This window comes from Podarcis melisellensis (assembly GCF_964234715.1).
Source record: "Podarcis melisellensis genome assembly, chromosome: 4".
Lineage (NCBI taxonomy): Eukaryota > Metazoa > Chordata > Lepidosauria > Squamata > Lacertidae > Podarcis > Podarcis melisellensis.
In genome coordinates, this window is record NC_138531.1 from 58440134 (window position 1) to 58461695 (window position 21562).

The 21562-nt window shown below is 42.1% G+C and overlaps 1 long non-coding RNA gene across 1 annotated transcript; it reads left to right on the plus strand.

Moving 5' to 3' along the window:
- The first annotated feature begins 986 nt into the window (after positions 1 to 986).
- On the plus strand, positions 987 to 19954 carry LOC309368257. The gene is made up of 4 exons (XR_014167675.1): positions 987 to 1450; positions 16624 to 16818; positions 19252 to 19361; positions 19567 to 19954. It is a non-coding gene; the product is annotated as an uncharacterized lncRNA (long non-coding RNA).
- The last annotated feature ends 1608 nt before the right edge of the window (positions 19955 to 21562 follow it).

Here is a 21562-nt window from a genome sequence, read left to right on the forward strand (position 1 = left end):
AGTTAGTTCTTTTGGAAATGGCTCCTCTTTTTGGCTGTCACTAAAATTCATTTGGAAATTGTCCCAACTATGGGATGCTATATTATTACTGCTATTCTGTTCTTAGCCTTTCAAGGTGAGTTTCCATCTGGCTTGTGGACACCCATAATCATTCTGAGGCTTTTAGTAAGACGTTTGCCTATAACAGAAGTCCAACCATTAGTTATATCAAGTAGGAGGTGCTTACAGTCAAACACCCATCCATATTTTTCTACATCCAGACATAGATGTTCTATGATGCTAGTAAATAATGCAAAGATGTCTGTTTTATTAAAACTGGCTAAGATTAGTTCCTAAGTGCCAATATAGATCCCCCCAATATAATAATGTTAGATTATTTTGGATGAAGTTATCTAGTGACAACACCACTAGCTTCATAGTGAAAGCCATAACAGGGCTTGAGGTTATGGACTATTTATGTATGCTACATTAAAAGAGGTTGGAAAACATGAGAACACATAAGCACCAAAGCAAAGTGATCTATGTCCATTTGGGTTACAGAGGTCATTCTCAATGGAGACACAGAGGTTGGTCTTCCCAAATCTGAGTATGATGGGGTTTGCCAACATCTCTAAGGTCAGACCCAACTTAATGCTGACCTGTTAGTAGATCTATCTAAGGAACCAGGAAGAAACAATAGTCAAATGAGCTATGCTTTTATTTTATTTATTTTATTTCAAATTTTCCCTCATCATTAGGCTACAGTAACATAAAAATGCAATATTAATATAAGTTAAAACAATTTACAATAAAGGGTGAGCATTTCCTCTTCCTCACTTCTCTGAAATTGATTTTGGTTTTGCTTCTTCTGATGGAAGATTTAAATAGAACAGTGCCATTTTTGGCCCATTTTCCTGAGTTTTTTTCCAGCGTAGCCAGACTCTGCGCAGGACTTCGTCCCTCTTGTAGGTCCTCGAAATCTGAAGCTCTCCCCCCAAACCCTGCTCAGTATTCCACCAGGCCTTTGGCAAATCACTGTTTTGGGTGAAACAGACAGACTATATTCAGGACACAACTTGTTGCATAGTAATGAAGTGTAGAGCATGGAGATCACATTATGTAATGGAAATTCATCATTTGAAAATAATCAGAAGGGAGTTGAAGACATGGAAAATTCCATGCAGGCTCTGAAAAGCCAGCCAAAAATATACTAAACTACTCCAGATTGTTGTTCCTAACCATGAAACTAGAAATTTCTTTAAAATGAATACCCATGAGTTGAGCATGGACACCTGAAAAGGGAAATATATCTCTGAGTGTAATCACTCTTTAGATCACCTCACTCAATGTATGTGTTTTAGGAGGAAGCTAGGGAGGCTGCCTAGACAAGCAGTGGGACCCCATTTCCTGTTAATCTCATGGAGCTCCCTCACCCACAGAACTAATAGAAGAGGCTTAAGTGTTGAAGTTAGTTGACAAAAAGAATTCTCTGAGGACTACATGTTTCAGTGGCAGCCCTGAAACTGGAATCATATGTAGGTTTGCTTTTCAGAAATTGCATCTCCCGAGGAAAGAGCTGTTTGACAGCCAAGTGAGAATATGTGGAATTGTGATTGAATCCGGGCTGGGGTGGGGAATCAGCCATGGGAGAGATGTGTTCTGATGAGAACCAAGGCAGGGGGGGAAAGGGTATATACTATTCCTGGAATTTTATGTCAAATGTAAGTGATGAATTTCATATAAAACAGGATTTGAAATTTTTATACCTACAAATTTGTATATAAATTTTAGTAGATACATCTCTCAAGATTTCTACTTTACCTTTGATATTTTCTTGAGGGTCTTCTTTCTATAGCCACCACATATTTCTTCAAAAGAAACTTTTCATCCTTGAAAGAGGCAATCTGCATTCTATTGACTCTAAAGTAGTCCTATTTATTTTAAGTAGCAAACCCCGGTATAAATGGGTCCTAGATTATAGGCAGTTGCCTGCAAAGCCATTAGTATGCAAAAGTTATTTCCATATCCTTTAGGTCCTTGCAGATCTTACAAAGAAGTTTGATGTTTTGTATAATTGCTTCTGTGATATTCAATAATGGATAGCTTCAGATTTTGTTAAACTTAACATAGACAAAACAGAGTAGCTATCGATTAGTTCACCGAGGCAGAGGTCTCAGGTGTCATCGTTGGTAGTTTCCATTTGTGGTGGTTCTTTTTATTCTTCAGATAATGCTTGTGACCTTAGGGTCATTGTGGATTCTGTGCTTTCTTTTGAAGCCTACATCAATCATGTAATTAAAGTGTCTTACTACCATCTTTGGAATCTAGCCAGACGGAGACCTCTGCTCTTTCTGGTCCACTTGTTAAAACTTTAATCCGTGGTGCTCCCCCCACCCCAGCCTGTAATTCTCTGTGTCTGTTCCTAAGATTATGTCCTGCAGTCTTTGCATTTGGAAAACAGTATTCTAAATATGTGGAACACTATCTTGGATTCTTATTGTTTCAGTTTTACTAATTCCTACACAAAGTTTCCCTAACTTTGGATTTCTTTTATAGATGGATGCTTCTTTTATAGAACAAAGAAACTTCCTACATCTGTCTCAGGGGTGAGGAATGCTTTTCAGTCTGAGGGCCCATTCCCTTCTGGGAAATGATCCAAGGGCCACATGCCAATGGTGGGTGAGGTCAGAGGCAAAAGCGGACAGATGAATGAATGTAAAGGTTACCTTTTGTACAGTAAGCTTGTTAATGCACATACCCCCGCACACCTCTCTGTCCTCTATTGAGACAAGCAAGATGCATTATCAGAGTTCAAGGGCACATTCTGGCCAGTCTAGAACACTTGGCATATGAGGCACAGCTATTGAGGAATACAGGGTGGCCTGAGGAAAAGACATAGTTATATGATAACTGCACTTGATGTTTCCAAGGCTGATCATCATCCCATGGCTTTTCTCCCCTTGTTCTATTGGAGAAGGATTTTGCCTTCTTTCAGTGTCCTGGATCAACAATTGTAGCAATATTCCCACAGATAAAACATCTCCTTCTTTAGAGCAGGTGTGGGGAAGCTTTGGCAGTCGAGACATTGCCAAACTCCAACTCCCACCAGCCCCAGAAAGCATGGCCAGTAGTCAGGGAGGACACCTGCTTTAGAGTCTTGCCTACAAGGAAGATAGGTCCTACAACTGGAAAATGGTGTAGTGGAAGGGAGCAAATCCTTGCACATCGCCCCTGCTTTTCATTAAGAGGTAGGGGAGGGACGGGGAGATGGGGATCAAATCTAATTCTGAATAGAAATCAGGGGCAATGTGGGAGGATTTGACCCTCTACCCAACACCATTTTCCAGATAAACCTTCTGGTTGCTTCCCTGTAGTGATAAAAATAAAACTATTCTTCACCCTGTAGACCAGCAGCTAGAGAAGGAAATTATTTTTGATGTAAATTGCTTGGGAAGGTTAAACATCCCTTTTTCTTTTGCTCATCACCCTGAGATGCATGTGAGGAAGGCAACATCTGGAAGATCATGGGTTCTTCACCCATGCCCTTGAGCAGGGATTCTTTTCAATTAAAACTCGCTGGAGTTCAGTTCCTGCATCTCTCAGGTGGGTGCCATTGCCATTATAAGACAACAAGGGAGGTGTTCATGGTGAGTTCCAGCACCTCTTTTTTCTAGAAAAATAACACTGGCCCTAGAGGGTGAAGAACTGTTCATGAAGTTCTTTGGCTTTTACTTACAGTTTTGTACAGCATACCACCAGACTGCTCTGAAGTTGGCCACAATCTCTTCTGGACATTTGATGTGTCACCAGGTATTTCAAAAGCACCCTGTTTTAATCTGAAATATGTTATATTTTAGTTCACCACCGCCTACTGAATTCACACTATGCTGTCAGCAGCAACTTGCTGAGGACTGTTGGGTAATAAAATATGGTCCCATTTAGACCGTGCTTTTGAGTGTATGTGCACACACACACATATACAGTTGTCTTATAAATGTGATACAAAATGTCTGTGGGTAGGATGTGTCTTATGGCAAAACATTATTCTTGTTACTAAGTCAAGATGGGGTAAACTTGTGCTGTAAATTATTCCAGACTGCCATTTTCATGAATTTGCCTCAGGAGCAGGCCTTGGGCATTTCCCCAGATTAATGAATGGGTGGATTTCACAGTCACAAACCACTTGTTATAGAAAAGAAAAGCCATGCTCCTTGAGCTAAAGGGTGTGATTTTCTACATTGGTTATGTTGCTCTTGTTGTATGCATGAGTTTATGACTACCGTTAGTTGTCTGCCTTTTATTTCAAACACATTCAAGGGAGAGCCTTACAATTTTGTTTATTGCTAGGATAATAACATGCTGCACAATATGTTCTCTGTGTAAGGCTAGAATAATGGCATCAGGGAGCAATTTGTTCTCTGCTGAAACATGAACTTTCATCAATAACAAAGAGATACTGGAACACCCTTCTGCAAAGTTGGATGGTTGTCCTGAATCATTACAATGTTGTCTGGCAGCATCTTCCAGTGTTAATTGCTGCAATGAAAATATAATGTGGCTTCTAATTAGGGAGAGCAGACTGGACTAAACAAGAGGAGTATCCTGTATACTTGACTTGTCAGTACCCTTAAAGGTAATGGACACATTTGGAAAAGCATTCCCTGACCCAATAACCCAGGTGCAGTTCATAATATTTTCTTATTTTAGATGCAAATTAAATCTGGGGTACATCATTAATTTAATTGGATTCTATTTAATTAGATGCTAATTAAATCTGCCGCACATCTTTCTCTGTTTATTGTAGCCCTTTTCAAATGTCAGGCCTCTTGTTCAAAAAACCCATATTCCCATCTAGCATTCATCAATGTGATAAGCGCAGCCCACTTCAAAACCCACTACCTCCATATTCTCCCCAAATCGTCTTTCTGTTTCCTCAACCCCTGGTTCCGTTCTGTGGAACCAGCATGTAATGCTAGCCTTGTCTACTCAGAAGCAAGCCCTGTAAAGGTAAGTGTGTCTAGTACTAGAGCTTAATACTTGTAAAATCCAAATATTGAGGCTATATAAAGACAAACCAATCTAGGGGGGTTTTTTAGTCACCTGGAGAACTGATGCAGTTTCATATATTCTATCAAAATTCCCTCAGAATTTTGGCTAATATTTTAAATCCGTTGGATTTTGCTTCAAGCAAAATTTGTGCTGTAACTTTAATCAGAAACCTTAATCTCTTGCTAGGGGCAGGTACTAGGGGCAGATAATTTAATACCAGTAATTTATCCCCTCACACACTATTTGTGTTAGGAGCAGTGCTTTCAAACTATGTTAGTATCTCTATGGTGAGATGCATCAGTAGTAGTTCCAGGTTAGCTAGTTCTGAATTAGACAGGGATTTTGAAAATGTGGCCTCATTTCATTTCTAACCCTCTTGGCTGAGTCCAGAGAGTGGAGCTTTGTATCGCTTTTGCACCTTCTATTTGAATTGGGCTAGGGGTGGGTGGGAAAGAGACATGAGTCTCTCACTCGGGCATTTGCGTGCCGTTCACATTCAGCCACAGCTAAAGGGCAAGCAGGGCAATGCTTGAATGTGGCAGCAATTGAAGGTAGCTTCCTCACATCGCCTCACACATTTTCTGAGGCTAATGAGGGAGTTCGGAGACAGCCTGTTTCTGGGTAGTCTGACAGGCAGATTGCCTAGAAAGCTCATTTAATTTATTTATTTAAATGTCTAAACTGCCTTCCCACAGACAATGCCTATGTTGTTTTGTAATCATGCACATGTTAAAACCAACCACATTTTAAAAAAATATATATAAAAAATAAATAAAATTGTATATATGACATAATAGATGCCGAAAACATTTGTTCTATTTTTAGATGGAAGAAGCTCACAAAGCAAAAGGTCTGGCAGAGAAATGTGAATGCAATATCTATTTTAACTGCACCCTTTCCCTTTCATTGGATATGATCTGTTGTTCCTAATCAATAGTGGCTAGCCCCCCCCCCCAATGCCCTGTTGAGGGTGAACTTGAAGAGTGTGTAGCCATCTTTAGCAGGAGCTCAGCTCTGGATCCTGCCACCATCTCTGTCTGAAGCTTTTGCTACCATGATTCCAGATCACAGTCCCTTCCTCTATAAGTGATTTTGAGACCTTGCTGGAGGACTTCCAGGAGAGACCAGACAGACAATCTGTTGCAGCCTTTGATTATGAGTGGTTGCTGCTAATTCGTTATGTGGACTGGTTATTTTCTATTGTGTATTGTATTGTTAGCTGCCTCAGGTATGAATGTAACAGAAGAAAAGAAATGTATAAAATATGGCAGGGTGACGACACCAGGTTTCATATCTGGCTCGCACCCACTTCCTAGCATGTCTGGAGACATAGAGAGCATCAAACACAGGGTCTATCTTCAGATTTGAGTGCAGTCTGCCATTAATTCCTATACATTCATTATCCCCCAGCTGAATGCCTAAAGATGGTTACTATCTTTTCTACATGCAGTAGCCACAATGTGCTGGGAGCAGGCTCACTGCTTGTGGCAAAAGGTAGTCCTGGGGTGCCATGTGGTTTGATAACTGACAAGCACTTCCAGGGGCAGAAATGAAAATTCTGTCAAAAGATTTGACACATCTGTAGAAATTTCTGAAAATACACCAAGTCTTTCATTAAAAATATAGCGTGTAATGAAATGATATCATTCACTGCATATTTACTTGAGCCAACAAAATGTGACTCAAACAGTAGCGGTTCTTAACTACATTATGCTATCACTGAACGGCAGCTGCCAGTATGTGAGAACCATAGGACCTGCCTTCTAGTAGTAGCTGCCCTGACAGCTGTGGTGTGTGCTCCCCACAGACCTATTAAATCTGCACAGTCCACTGCTGACTTTCACGTACACATTTAAAATCTGGTTATGAATGTCAACACAAGTCATTGTGCCCCACCCTACTTAATATCATCGGCAGATATCAGGGGTTTAAATCCATTTCTTTTGTGTATCAATAGCATTACTGTGTTTGCCCAGATGTCTTTTGGAGAAAAAGTCACACAAGTAATAAAGGACATTTCCTTACAATCAAGGAAATCTAGCTTCTTCAAACTGTCTCGCTGCAGCCTTGAGAAGGTTATAAGAACAAGTCAAGGGTGTTCTTTAGATCAAATGACACAGAGACCTTTTGCTCTTTAATGGAGGACACGTTTTACGCCCTTTCCCCCTATGAAGTCTACAATTTAGAGTGACTGTGGTGTGCTAGTATACTTGCTGACCATGAATCAGAGATCAGACTGTACTTTGACTCTGTTCTGTCAAGAGGCATTGGCAATGAGCTCCTTGCATTCTCTCATCACTGACAATCCATTTTGGAATTCCAAAGATCAAGCTTCAGTCAGGCTGAGCAAATCTCTGTATCACTCTGAAGGAGAAAATAGCAATGTCATAGAGCAAACTAAATCAAGATCATCAGAATTTTTCCATCAAAATAATTTTTTTTAAAAAAAATAATAGAGAGAAAGGCCAAACCAAATACTGAAATGGCAGGGTCATGAGAATTTGATGTTCCCCTGCCCCAGACTTTTCTGTCAGCTTCCTACTCTCATTTTCAACAAGAAAAGTAGCAAAAAATGAGGAAGATAATGGGATTTGAAGTACTAGCCAATCCCTTACAGTCCCTGCCCTCCACTGGACATGGATCTTAAGGTCAGTTGGGAACCAGGAACCATGGGATGAAGGCAGTATTCAAGACTGATGGGCAAGCCTGGACCGAAAACAAACTAAAGGATATAAGAGCAGGACAAAGTTCAGGAATGTATTGTTGCTTGAGCGAGACTGAAGTGGAAAAGTGAGTCCTTCCTGCCAAGGCCTACCCTGGGTGAGTGTGGTCAGTTTACAGGAGGGTTTCCCAGAGTGGTCAGTATTGGCCTCCAGGGATCAATGGGACTGTGAATAAAGACCTAGGGGGGCAGAAAATGGCCTAGACACAGAAAATCAATTTACCAAGTATAGTGCAAAATATTAAGTTAGGAACTAGGAACCTCAGAAATAAAGAGCACGAGCATTTGCAGAATGCATCTTCCTTGCACCTCTAAGATGATTCCACAACACAACACTATTTTCAAACCATGCTGCTTTATGGTTGGACTTTCTTATGTTTTACATTTCATAATTCCTAGTAACGGTGATGGATGACTAATGAATTTGGAGTATATACTCATATTTCTTCAGTTTATTTCATGTATGTTTCTAAGAATTTGGGTTTGCGTCAATGACAGCTTTATAAGCTCATCAAGGCTTCAGTAAATGCAGACATTTGGGAAACCCTAGTCTAGAGTCTGAGTATGCTATGTTGCTTAGAAAGAGACAGCAATGTGCAGTACCATGGCTCACCCCGCCACTCTGGGCGGCTCCCAACACAATTAATGATAATAATAATAATAAAAAGCAATAAAACATCAGACATAAAAACCTTCTCTAAACAGGGCTGCCTTCAGATATCTTCTAAAAGTCAGATAGTTGTTTATTTCCTTGACATTTGATGGGAGGGCATTCCACAGGGTGGGTGCCACTACTGAGAAGGTCTTCTGCCTGGTTCCCTGTAACTTCACTTCTAGCAGTGAGGGAACTGCCAGAAGGCCCTCAGCGCTGGACCTCAGTGTCCGGGCTGAACGATGGGGGTGGAGACGCTCCTTCAGGTCCCAGGTACAATCCCTGGCATTTCCAGTAAAAAGGGTCAGGTAGCTGGTGATGTCAAAGACCTCTGCTAGGGACCTTTTCAGAATAGATTATACAAGGCTAGATGAACAAGCAGTTTATGCTGATATAAAGTAGTTTCCTGTGTTTACTTAGGAATTGAGTCCCTCTTTCGTATACAGCTACTGTAGTTCTAATGCTAGCGAGATGAAAAGCTTTAGGCAAATAATACTTCTAGCACCAGGAAAAACAAAATGTTACTCCACTAGGCAGGAGGAAGCGGCAGTCTATCATTAAAAGAAGAAGAAGAAGGGAAAAGATTGAGAAAGGCGTCATTGCCCTGCCTTGTTCCCATCAGCCAATATCTATCTTGCCACCGTGTTTCTTAGCGTATTCCGTTTTGGCTGAAACCTCCGCTGACTTTGTCTCTTCAAGGCTAGAGCATAAGCATTAAACACTGCTTTTTGACTTTGGGGGTCTTTGGTCTATGAATGCTTGGGGTTATGATGATAAAATGCAGACTCAGTCAAGGCTTTCCAGCAGTCTTTTGGAGAAGATGGTGAATAACACAGAGCCAGGCAAAAATTACGTTCGCAAATCTTGCCTCTTCCCTTCAGTCCAAGTTCATCTGAACATGGAGCTGAGCACGTCACCGGAGTTCCCCTAGCTTCCCTCTGGGAATTGAATCATGTCAAGCCTCCAGAAGAGACTCCCTTTGCTTAACTTTTTTTTTAAAGAAGCTTAACTGTAAAAAGAACAGAGAGCCTATATATGTGTGATGGTAGTACACATCTTATGTGTAAGGTCAAAGAATCCCCAGCTTTGTTCCCAGAATATAATATCCTCTTATTTATGTGCTTTGCTACTTTTAGCTGTCCTAAAAGCATTGTGGAGAAATATGTGCTGACATTTAGGGCAGTAAAGCAAATATGATATTACTTGTGCTAAGGCTTCCAGTGGTTTGTAAACTCCAGTGGTAGGCCCTGCTGCAAAATGAAGTTGGACAATGGAATTCATGAGATCAGAATGGAAAAGACATATTAGATACCCCCATGACCTACCGAAGCCATTCTATCCTCCTCCTATTAATAGAAACCTGGGCTAACCACATGCATTTAAATTATTAGAGGTCTGTTTCTAATATTGTTGATTCAGAATCAAGTGTGGGACAGCTCTCTGCATTGAAGTGGCTAGGAGACTGAGCTGTGAATCATGTAGTCTAGGGGTGAGAACTCTGTAGATATCCTGAATTCCATCATCCATGCTGGGTGTTGGAGTCTAGCAAAATCTGAAGGGCCACAGGTTCCCCATCCTTGAGATAGTCCTTTGTTACAAAATCAGTAAATGGCCTTAAGCAAGCCACACGCTCTCAGCCTCAATTCCCCCACTGGCAACATGTGGGTTGGTAATAATGACTTCACAACATCATATTCCCACTACTTGCACATTTTGCCTGTGGTTCCATGTAAAGAAACATTAGTATACAAGTGCACCTGATTGTCCTGGGTGTTCAAATCTTGTGTAACCCTTAAGCTGTAGCTCTTTCTTTATGCTTTCTCTTTTGTCTTCTCTTTTGAATTGTGGTTTTCCTTTCTTTCTTTCTTTTGGAATTTTTGTTATAAAAAAAGCCCAACAACATTCAGGGTGTCCTGGTTTTTACTTTTTGAAACATGGCTGAAGCAGCGGCCACCCTTAGAGTGTCGTCTCTTTCAGAAGCAGCAAAAGAAATAAGTAAATGTGATGTGTGGATCTTTTTCATTTGTATACACTATTTATCATTCTGGGTACAGTGTTCCTTCCAACCCCACCCGCTTCCTTCCTGGCAAGGTGTCCTTCTTTGATTGTTTTTAAAAGGCTCTAAGAAAACAGTCTTCAGTGGCTGGGAATTGATGATGAGACAATGCAGCTGTCCAATATCATGAGGTGAGTACTGAAACTGCCTGCTTCCCCCAGGAACCCTTTCTAAAACCCTGAGTCACTGAATGTTGAATCACACTATTCCTGTCAATGTGGTCTCATTCCTCTCACATCTTTGCTCTGCTTACTGTACATTACCTCACAGACTGTTTCCTGGTCAAATGGTGTGGCTTTTGCATAATCCCGAAGCATTTCTCCAGCTCATTAGGAGGGGCACAACATGAAGCTGGCTGTATTTACAGAGAGGAGCTGAAAAGCAAAGAATCCCATTGGTGTGTATTGCGCCATCTGTGCAAAGGCAAAGAGCCCTTAACAAACAGGTCAAGCAATAAGCTGTGTTTTCTGCTTTTCCCATTTCACCTATTTGCTGAAGCTCGTGACCGCCTGCTACTTGATTTCTGGAAAGGTCAAAAGGTTGCAGTATTAAGCATCACCCTTAAAAATTCATCATTTGTCTGACAAACAGTGACCTCATGTTGACTCTCTGACCAGCTGTAAACTCGCTGATTGCACGTCTCTTCATTCCACTCGGTTTAAGATCTCTGTGTAAGCCACTACAAGGAGCACTTCAAAATTATCAGGAAGTGACTGCCACCTATTAAAACAATGGTAGGCTATTAGATTAAACCATCTAATTAATGAATATATTGAAAGGCTTCACCTTTTACAATGGCTTCTCATTGGAGAAAGTCCTCAAAACAACACAAACATTCCAATAGTTTAGTAATTAGGAAAATATGGCTAATGGCATGGTTGACCATCTGCATTGGGGGGAGGTGTCACTCTGTCCTACAGGACGTAATTTATGGGCCAAAGTAACTCTGTAGAAGTGGCTGAGCTCCATAATAAAGCTGATGTCACATAGCACCAAGCAATTTAACTGTGCAGACACTCTGATCTAGCACTGCATACAAATGTGATGCCAGTGAGCCAGTATGAACAAAAAGGGTTTTAGCATGGCATCCAAGGTTCAAAAGGGGAGGGATCATATATATTGCCCTTTCTGGACAATTATACTAATTATACATGTAAAATCCATCTCATATAAAATATTACATTACTCGGTAGGACCAATGCTGTTGGCTCTTAGGTGGGGCAGATGCACAAGAACTACCCTAATAGCCTCCTTAATAGGGATGGGGAAGGGAGAACCACCTTAATAGCCTCCTTAAATCCTTTTAATCCCTGCATCTCCCTGCACACTGGGAGCCAGTGTGGTGTAGTGGTTAGGAGCGGTAGTCTCGTAATCTGGGGAGCCGGGTTCGCGTCTCCGCTCCTCCACATGCAGCTGCTGGGTGACCTTGGGCCAGTCACACTTTGAAGTCTCTCGGCCCCACTCACCTCACAGAGTGTTTGTTGTGGGGGAGGAAGGGAAAGGAGAATGTTAGCCGCTTTGAGACTCCTGAAGGGGAGTGAAAGGCGGGATATCAAATCCAAACTCTTCTTCTTCTTCTTCTTGATAGTGCTGGTTATACCTGTGTTAAAAAAAAGTATAGTATATCTTTGTCAATGGTGGGGAACATATGACCCTACAGAGGCTGCTGGACCCCCAACTATCATCATCCCTGACTGGGCACTGAAGTCCAACAACATCTGAAGAGCCACAGGTGTGCCCCCCCCCCCCCCCGTCTAAGTTACCAGATGCTGGGGATAAACAAGAAGGGTTAGCCATCACCTTCGTAGCTTGACTGCTTGTGTGTTTCTCAAGGCAAAAGCTGAACGCAGAACTCAATGGAGAACGAGACAATTATATTTATAAGAGGGAAAGGCAGGTGATGATCTAAGATAATATGTTAGAGATGTGTTAGAGATACAGAATGGTTTCAGATGATGGAAAAATATGTGGCTGAAGATTCTGACCTCTATGTGGCTATGTGTTTTCTTACTATCAGCCCATCTCACCTGTTTTGCTGTGATTATTTTGATTTATTTTCTTCTTAAACACTTGCAATCCCTTCTTCTCCAGTTTTCTGCAAATCACGCACTTTGTGTCTAGTACATGCCTTCTTTCAAATCATTAATTGAAATGCAGAGCAGCGCTAGACCCAGCACTGAGCTGGAAATACCTTCCAAATTTGATGCTGATCCATTAATTACCCCTTGAGTGTAGTTTTTCAATCGAGTACTCGTTTAATGGTAATTCCTTGTAGTAAGGGTTTCTCAAGTACCCTTATGAGGCTGTCATATAGAACAATACATCAAAAGCCTCGCAAAAGATATATCGGCTGGGGTTTTCTTGTTTACTAATTCAGTCCTTGATCAAAGAAGGAAACTAGGTTGAGCTGGCATGGTTTAACCTCAATAAATCCACATTGAAGGAGAGTAACAAATATTTTGTTTTATCATTTCTCCAATAACTTAACTTTTTCTTTTTTAAAAAAATAGGCACTATTGATAGCCAGGGTTTTTGGCCTTTGCCAAGATAATTCTTTCAGGATCTTTGGATAAAGATCATTGTACTGTACATGTATTGACTTTGGCTGAGCAATCCTATATGTGGCAATTAGGCATGAGGATAGGCAGGAGGTTTGCTGGTGCTACAGTAGTGCATGGTCAGCATATAGTAGCAGTGACCAATCCTGGAAGGCAGGGGGAAATATAATCTGAAAGCAGGGGTGGTAGGAGGAGCTACAGTCTTAGAGCCCTGGAATTATTCCAAAGGGCTTTTAATCAGGGGATGTAGTGCAATGGTATCCACATGCCATGCAGACATGGAGATGCTTAAAAGCAAGGAGGCACAACCAGGACAGCTCCCTGTGCTACAACTCACAGAATAATGCCACAGCACCTCACACCATGAGTTCCATAGTCACAGGTGGCACTGTGTCATGTCCCCAAGCGTGTTCATACTGTTCATAAGCACCCTTTCAGATCACCATGTAAAGGAAAGGATGCACAGCATAGCCAGGAAGACTTTTTGGTTCACCCCTCCACCTGGTGATCCATGTGACCAATCCCCCCAACTATTATGCCCCCAATGCCATTTCCCTCTTTCCCTCCCCTAATCACTCTTCTTCCCCTTCCTTCCCGACTGCCTTGTAAACCAAGACAAGAACATTCAGCTCTCTTAGGCCCTCTGCCCCATTTCACAATATCGAAGAGCAGCTGGTGGGGCAGAGTCACCTCAATAACCTCCTGACAGCAGCATTGCTGCTTCTCATCAGTAAGGGGAGGGGCTAGGCAGTGGAGAAGTCAAAGCTGCACAGATGCACAGCCAGAAGCAACCAATTGGCTCTGCTGGTGCATCCGCAAAGTCCCAAACTGGCTGCCACAAGGTTATTGCCCTGGTGGGCAAGCTGCTCCTGCAGCAAACCAAACCCAAGTGAGCAGAGAGTAGAGGGCCATTTGTCCAGATGACACTGAGGCCTGCTTTCCTCATGAGACCATCTTAAGCCAGATGATAGTAAGATGGGGGCGGGGAAAATGGATCCTTATCTGCACCCCTGTCTCCAGTAAAAAAAGAAAGAACGAATACAGCAAAGCGTTTTTTGACGTTTTTAAAGTGGGTGGATTTCCCCTAAAAATCCAACCCATAGACAGGACAAAACAAAGCCTGTTTGTAGAGGAAATGAAACTGTCACAGGACAGAAATATGGTCATCCACCATAATCCATCTTGTGGCTTTTCACATTCTTTATTTGCACAAGTGTTGCTGTATAGATGTTCATTTTCTGCTACTCAGTTACTATTCCAGTGGCACAAATTATATACCGGTTACCAGCTTTAGAGAAAACAGAACTTGTTAATTTACATACGCCATCACAGATAACATAAGGGAGATAGTAATACGGGAAAGCCAATGATCACAATGTTAAGATAAAAGTCAAGTGACCTAAATTAGAAGAGGCAGTGGTCATGGTTAGCATGCCAGTTCCATTCCTGGCATCTCCAGGTAGGCTTGGAAAAGACTCCTTCCAGTCAGGGTAGTTAACAGCAAGCTAGGTGAACCAATGGTCTGACTCAGTAGAAGGCAGCTTCCTATGTTCCTATACTGCGTACTTTACTATTTGGAAATGAAAAGTGCAATTGCAAATGCACGTATTTGGAAGTATCGAGGGTTCTAGGATTCTTATGAAAATGTTAATGTTGAATGTAAATCTCTATAACAAGCTACTCTATTGAGTAGAGAGGTAGAACCTTCATGAATACGTCCCATTGAGATGTGTTTTCTAACCTCCTCCTTGTCTCCTTAAATGCTCAAAGTTGTTTATGATGGAACAGCTCCCTCTTTGATGAAACACCCATGTATTTAACTCTACTAATTTAAAAGGACCTCTGATTAATTGTTTGGTAAACACATTGGGATGGAAAGGGAACTTGTTTAAATTCCTAATATTTTCTTTCAACAGTAAAAACAAAATGGCATGTTTTTCCCCCCTCCCTCCTCCTGCACTTCCAGTAGACAGAACCACTGACATCACAAATCAATACATTACTGGCAATTGTAGCCTATTTTAGCTAAAGTGCAATTTTCCAAAGCAATCCCTCCAAAAAGTCCTGACATCAGTGATTTCCATGATAGAACTGAATTAAGCCCTTGGATCACAATGGCCATTGTCTGTCATTTCCCAGCTCATTAAGACACATAGCACACTCAGTTCTATTAGCTGTTGCCTGTTTGGAAATGGGCTTTTGTGGTCACAGGCAGAAGTGTGGTTCTGGGGGGTGGATATGTTTGATTCCCCCCCACACACTTTATATGAATATGGGAGGTTGAAGACAAGTGCTCCATGCCACAGCTGGCTCAACTGAAAGTCAACATGGCTGAAAGCATTACAGCAAAGGCTGGGTACTTGTCCCCGCCTCTATAGCTATGTAAATTTCAGAGGAGACAAGGAGTGTCACAAAGCAGAGCTTGCCCTACATAGTCAGAGAGACAAGAGGCAGGATAGATGACTGGGACACTGTCAGGAGAATGGGGCATGGCTGGCTAGCATTCTCAGAGCCACCACCCCCTTCAAGGGGAGAATGGACAAGACACCTGGATTTTATGAGCTGAGACCAGAGACTGAGGAAGATGGATTGAGGTGCCTTACTGGAGAAGAAAAGAAGGTACAGTTATAGAAGAAGAAGACTTGAAGGTAGCCCAATGAACCCACATTAATGTGCAGGTCTTGCAGTCAGGACAGCCCCAGTGATGACCTAGACTTCTTGACTCTGCCCAAAGAGCAAAAAGGACCCTCTACAATTTTTGGAGTAAGAGGCATAGATGGGACTTAGATGGTTTTTATTTCCTCTTCTACTTCAGGAACATCTCACAATAAGAACCAGGGCACCAAATGAAGACCCTGATAGTTGGTCCTATACATTTAAAATAAAACAAGTGATCATAGTATAGGGTGAAACACCCTCTGGCCTTCCTGTAGTTTGAGCACAGCCTTGCATCTGATAAACCCAATCATTAGCCGTAGAAGCTGAGGTCATAATAAACCCTTTAATCTGTAAGATACAAGTCTACCAATTATTTATCAGCTTGCAACTATCTCCTACTTAATGGCTTCTAGGTTTGCTTTATAGGTGCATTAAACAGGGAAAGTATTGCCATTACACCAGGGACCAAAATAAGTATTGACTTCTTTGAACGGGAATAAACTCCCATGAGAGTTCATTTACAGGGCAAGGAAGAGTTCCAAGGAGAGGAGCTCCATGGACAGCAAAGTGGTCTGTGAAGAGGATGGCAGAGGAGCAAGAAGAGAGTTCCTTCATGGGTATCAAACTGAAACGTTTTAACGATGGAATTCATATATATATATATATATATATACCACAGTGGAGAGCTGCCGGGGGTGGGGTAGGGAGAATGCTTTACCACCACCACCACCGTAATAATAAAAAATATTATCAAAGCGAGAAAGTTAATGAGGTGGATGGCCAATACAGCTCTAACAGGAAGAGTCAAACTCCAAGCCCTTCTATGTTTGATCAGTGGGGCAGCAGAAGAGGAGGCTTGGGATGGCATTCCCTTACCCATAGAATTGTTTTTAAACTGCCTATGCTTTCATATTACTCAATATAAGAATGGTATCCCCCCTTTTAGCAGGGGTGAGGTTGCCCCAGCCCGACTTGGAAGAGATTTGATTTGGTTTCTCCCAGAGGAGGAGGAATTGGAGTCCCATGGACAGGGGTGGCCAATCAGAAGGGGACTGAACTGCCTCTCGGTTGGTGATGTTGGGCCAGTGACCACCTCTCAATCCAACCTACCTCATTCTAACAAAAACACCTTAAAGAAAAATAGGTAAGTAAGTAAGTAAGTAAGTAAGTAAGTAAGTAAGTAAGTAAATGTCACACTGAGGCAGTTTTGGGTTGGGGGCACTGCAGAGTGATTACCCAAAGCCTGGGGCTTTGGGAGGTATTTCAGGGTGCCTTTTGAATCAGATATGGGCAAGTGGGTGAACTCTTGACAGCAACACCTAGGGCACATGTTCAGCTCAAAGGCCCAGGGCTCACCTAGGGAGAGGGAAATTTCCTTAATCCTATTGGCTGAGGAGCCACAGAATGTTGGTGCTCACATGCCCAGGGGGACACAAAGGACACTGCCCTCAAACCTCACCTGCCCTCACTTCTTTAACTGGCTTGTTATTCTATGGATCTTCTTATTGTTTTATCTGAATAAATATACCTTAACCTTTTACCAATGTACTGCCTTTTGAGGTCATGCGGGCAATGAGTAGAAAACCAGAAAAAGTAGCTATCAGAGAACCTCTAGAGGTTGGTATGGAGATGTTCAGCTTGTCACAGAGCAAACGTTCCCCATTTCTTCCATGGTTTGACAACTGGTGGTTGGCTTGTGAGCAGATTTCCTCATAGTCACAGTGACTGTGCTGCTCCCAGGATGTGCCCTTCACATGCCTTTGTTTATCTTATGGGATTTGTGAAGCCTGTTTTCATCTCAGCAGCGTAGCAGACACCCCAGGAATAAAATCAGCAGGACAGGTTCTTTGTTATTAGAAGTCTGTCAGTTGAGAGCAAAGTCTCTTTCAGAGCTTTTGTTGTTGAACTAGTTTCATTCACTCAGGGACACATTCAACCAACACAGTTAATAACAAGAATATAACATGAATAACCTATAAGGAAGGGTGTGTATGAAATCTTTAGATTAAAAATAAAAGCACATAAAACTTTTAAAAGCCCCAATCAGCAGGCTTTCATGCATCATGCTATAGATTCACATATGACCAACATCACACATAGATAAGATCAAGGAATTATCAAAGGAGACTGGCAAAACTGGAATCCATTTTTAAAAACAATGTTTTTCAGGATTCCAATTAGGATTATTGCACAGTTTAAGGAGTTCCATTCTGTACCCAAAGGTTTGCACATGTTAGGGGATTGATCACCCCCGCTTTTCAGCGGTAGCTATCATGCCTGCATTGCAAATTCCCATGTTATATTACTTACTTCCCATGTTAATGTTCCTGTCTGGTGAAAGGTTGCAATGAAGAGCGAGGATGGGTATCAGTGGGGGAATCACAATTTCCACTGGACTTGTGGGATTATCCACACAATTCTTCATCAGACACTGTTTTAAGGCCAATTCTCCTATCCTCAAAAGCAATTATGTCCCATTTGGTGTTCCTGCAATTGCTTGATGCTTAGGTTTTGATGCTCCATCAAAATGTTATCTTTAGTACTTTGCTTCCAACTTGATTTATACTTTACTACAGTTAAACCTAGGTTAGACATGTGTGTGTGTTTCTTTACAATATTTATGTATTGCCTTGTAACCAAAAAGCAAACAAAATACACCCTTATTCACATAGTAGTTTGGGCAACAGTTAAAAAACTTAGGTTCTCACTATACATAGTTCATCTTCCTTTATCAGGACTGGTACAGTGAAGAGTCACAGATTAGGCCCATTGCCATCATTTGATGGAAGCAGAGTTAGCACAGGATCCAGCGGATTCAGTGCTGGCCTAGTCCCAGCCCTGTAAACATCCCATTTGGCAGGATGCTTCCACCCACCCACATTGAGACCCTGTGAATGCAGAAGGGCCTCCCTGCCAGCTGTGGAGTCCAATGGAGCTGGATATCACTATGGGGAGAGTACCTCTGCCTCAGCTAAACCCCTTCAGAACAGTCGATCAGGGGGTTGGATTGCCCTGCCCAGCTGCAATCTTATACCCACTTACCTGCGAGTCAACCCCATTGAACTCAGTGGAACTTTACGCCTGAATAGAAATGCATAGAATTGCACTAACCCACATCTGTGCATACTTATTTTATTCCATTTTCAAAATAGTAAATACAGGGAGTCCCAAACCAGAGAGCAATGTTGACTGTCACTTAGATTTGTTTCAGATTGTTATCACACTTGGTAGAGATACTGGCTGAGGCTGAAATTTGAATGCGCTGGAAGAAGTCGCTTGTGACATAAATAATTTGAAATAAAAATGTCACGGTTTTGACTTTTTGCAAATGACTGCACTGAACTTCCAAACTGTTGCAATTCAAAAAGCTAATTCAGGATTGTGTACATTAATGCCAATGCCCTATAAAACTGCCAGAATATTTTTTTAAATAAAAAAAGTCAGCAAAGGCAGAGAGGCATTAGTTTTTAGCCTGTGTCAGCATAAAGGTTGCCTCAGTTGTTTCATCTCAAAACAGCTGCATGCTTTCATTGACTTTTTTTTGCCCTTTCTTTGTGCACTCATCCTAACCTCTTAGGTTGTTTCCTGGCCTCACTTTGCTGACCTATGACCGGCGCTGACCTTTAGCTAGAGAATGTGACATTTTGTTCTCCTCTGGCGGATGTGTGAGGCTCTCATTATTCAAAGGTATGTGAAAATAATGACCTCTAGTGACCTTTCAGTTTCCTTTCATTTACTGGTGTCCTTTAGGTGCTTGTTCAGCATATTGCCATGCCTGCCCAGTCATTGTGTATGTCTGCTTAGTGGTGCTATATTAAAATTTCTTCAATAAACATGCATCTCCTGTTTATTAATTCCATGCTTCATTTCTCTCCCTTATTGCCTGTTCAAGCAAATGCCATGGAACCTGACAGGAAGGAACAGGTGGGCAATTGGCTTCATAGGATCAGACGACTGCAATGGAATGAAAAGCAAGCATATCCAAAGGATGGTCCCAACCTAAGATACGGTATCTGCCGGATTCCAACAAATTAACCTCACAAAAGAGACAAGATCACAGCAGGAGCAAGAAAGGTGCGACTCTCCAAAATGAGTCAAACATGGGAACCTTTTTCAGTTCAAGGGTTATATCTCCTCAGCTTACTACACTTTTGAGTGACAACTGATCCATGGTTATTTGGTGTACCTTTGTGGACATTTGACTTGCTGATGAAGAACGTTTATTGAAACAGTCTATTATTCCGGAAGGACTGTTCTGTTGCTGTGTTTGGAGCACCCTGTTGCTGTGTTTGGAGCACCTACCATCATTCTTCTGTGTTGCTGTGTTTATAGCACCATCTCGCTCCCCCTCACTTTTGGCAAAATTCTGTATTAACTTTGGAAGGCGTTTAGCCTCAAAATTCAGTGATTCTTTGCGGTCAAATACTAATCTGATCATTTCCTTTCATGGAATATCTACTTCACTCTTATTAGTTCGTGACTCCATGTACATATTGTATGTTTTCTGATTGTAAATTAAGAAACAGTTCGATAGTGTTATATAAATATTGTTAGTATACTACAGTCATACCTCGGGTTGTATGTGCTTTGGGATGAGCGTGTTCGAATTGTGCTCCGCGGCAACCTGGAAGTAATGAAGCACATTACTTCCAGGTTTCGCCACTTGCGCATGCACAGACGCTCAGAATGACGTCACATGCATGCGCAGAAGCGGCGAAAAGCAAAGCACGCGTGCGCAGACATGCCGTAGCTGGTTATGTTTGCTGCTAGATGCACGGATCCCGTTCACATCTAGAGGTACCACTGTATTAGCCTACGTGTTGCTTTATGTTTCTGTGGTGATGGACAGGGCCAAAGGTAAAAGGGGGCAGGGAGCTCCATGTGCCTCTTTCTTTTGTACATTAGGCCACCTTTCAGCCACACAGACCAGAAATTTCCACACACACCCTCACCCCAATTAGGCAAAAGTCACTTTCACAATTCAAAGACAAGTTCTAGCCAGGCAAAAGGGAGGAGGGTGTGCAGATGAGAGCTGCTGTGGAGTGTGGTCAAGTGAGGGACCATGGCTGAGGAAGACACCCAAGGGCCTGGCAAAGAGGCCTGGACTTCCTGAGGTTCCTCACCCCTGATGTAAGCCCAGCCACACAGTAGGGGTGATGAAGGGAGAACCACCACAAAGCATCCCTCCTTGGTTGCCCAAACAGAAATATAAACCCATGTTCATCTATAGGGAAAAAATGTTTCAAGGGTTGTACATGCCAATCAGCTGAGAACTACCTGCCATTCAAACTCATACACTATGTATTTCACTGAACATGCTTACTTGGAAATGAGTGCTACTGTGTTCAGTGTGGTCAGGCAAGGGTGCCGACGACTGCATCTTAAGCACACCAGGGAGTCATCACCTTTTAACACAGTGGGGCGTACTTCCATGCAGCAGTGGTTCATCAGGTGGGACAGAGCTACTATGTAAGTGCTGTTTCATTGTTGCTTGCTGAGAGAGAGAAGAGAGAAGCAGTCAGTGCAGTGAAAATGCACCAGTGGAGCCAATCTGGCACTCCTGCCAATGCATATGCACAATGCTGACCTCCCCAAAAGCTTCCAGTAAGCAAAAGCAACCTGCCTGCCAAGAACCTATGGGAGTGGCTGCTCCCAGCGAGCCAACTCTGCTTCCAAGTAAGCATGGACAGGTTTGAGCTACCCCCCCCCCCCCGGATTTTGGCTATTCCAACCATATTTACTCACGGATTTTAATATGATCAGCTTTCAAGTAACCGTGCTTATGTGTGCAGCATTAATGCTTAACATGCATTAATACTCAAAACATTAGGCATAGCAAGCAAAAATAAAATTATCTGGAAGCTTCTCTTTTGTGAGGTCTTGTTTAT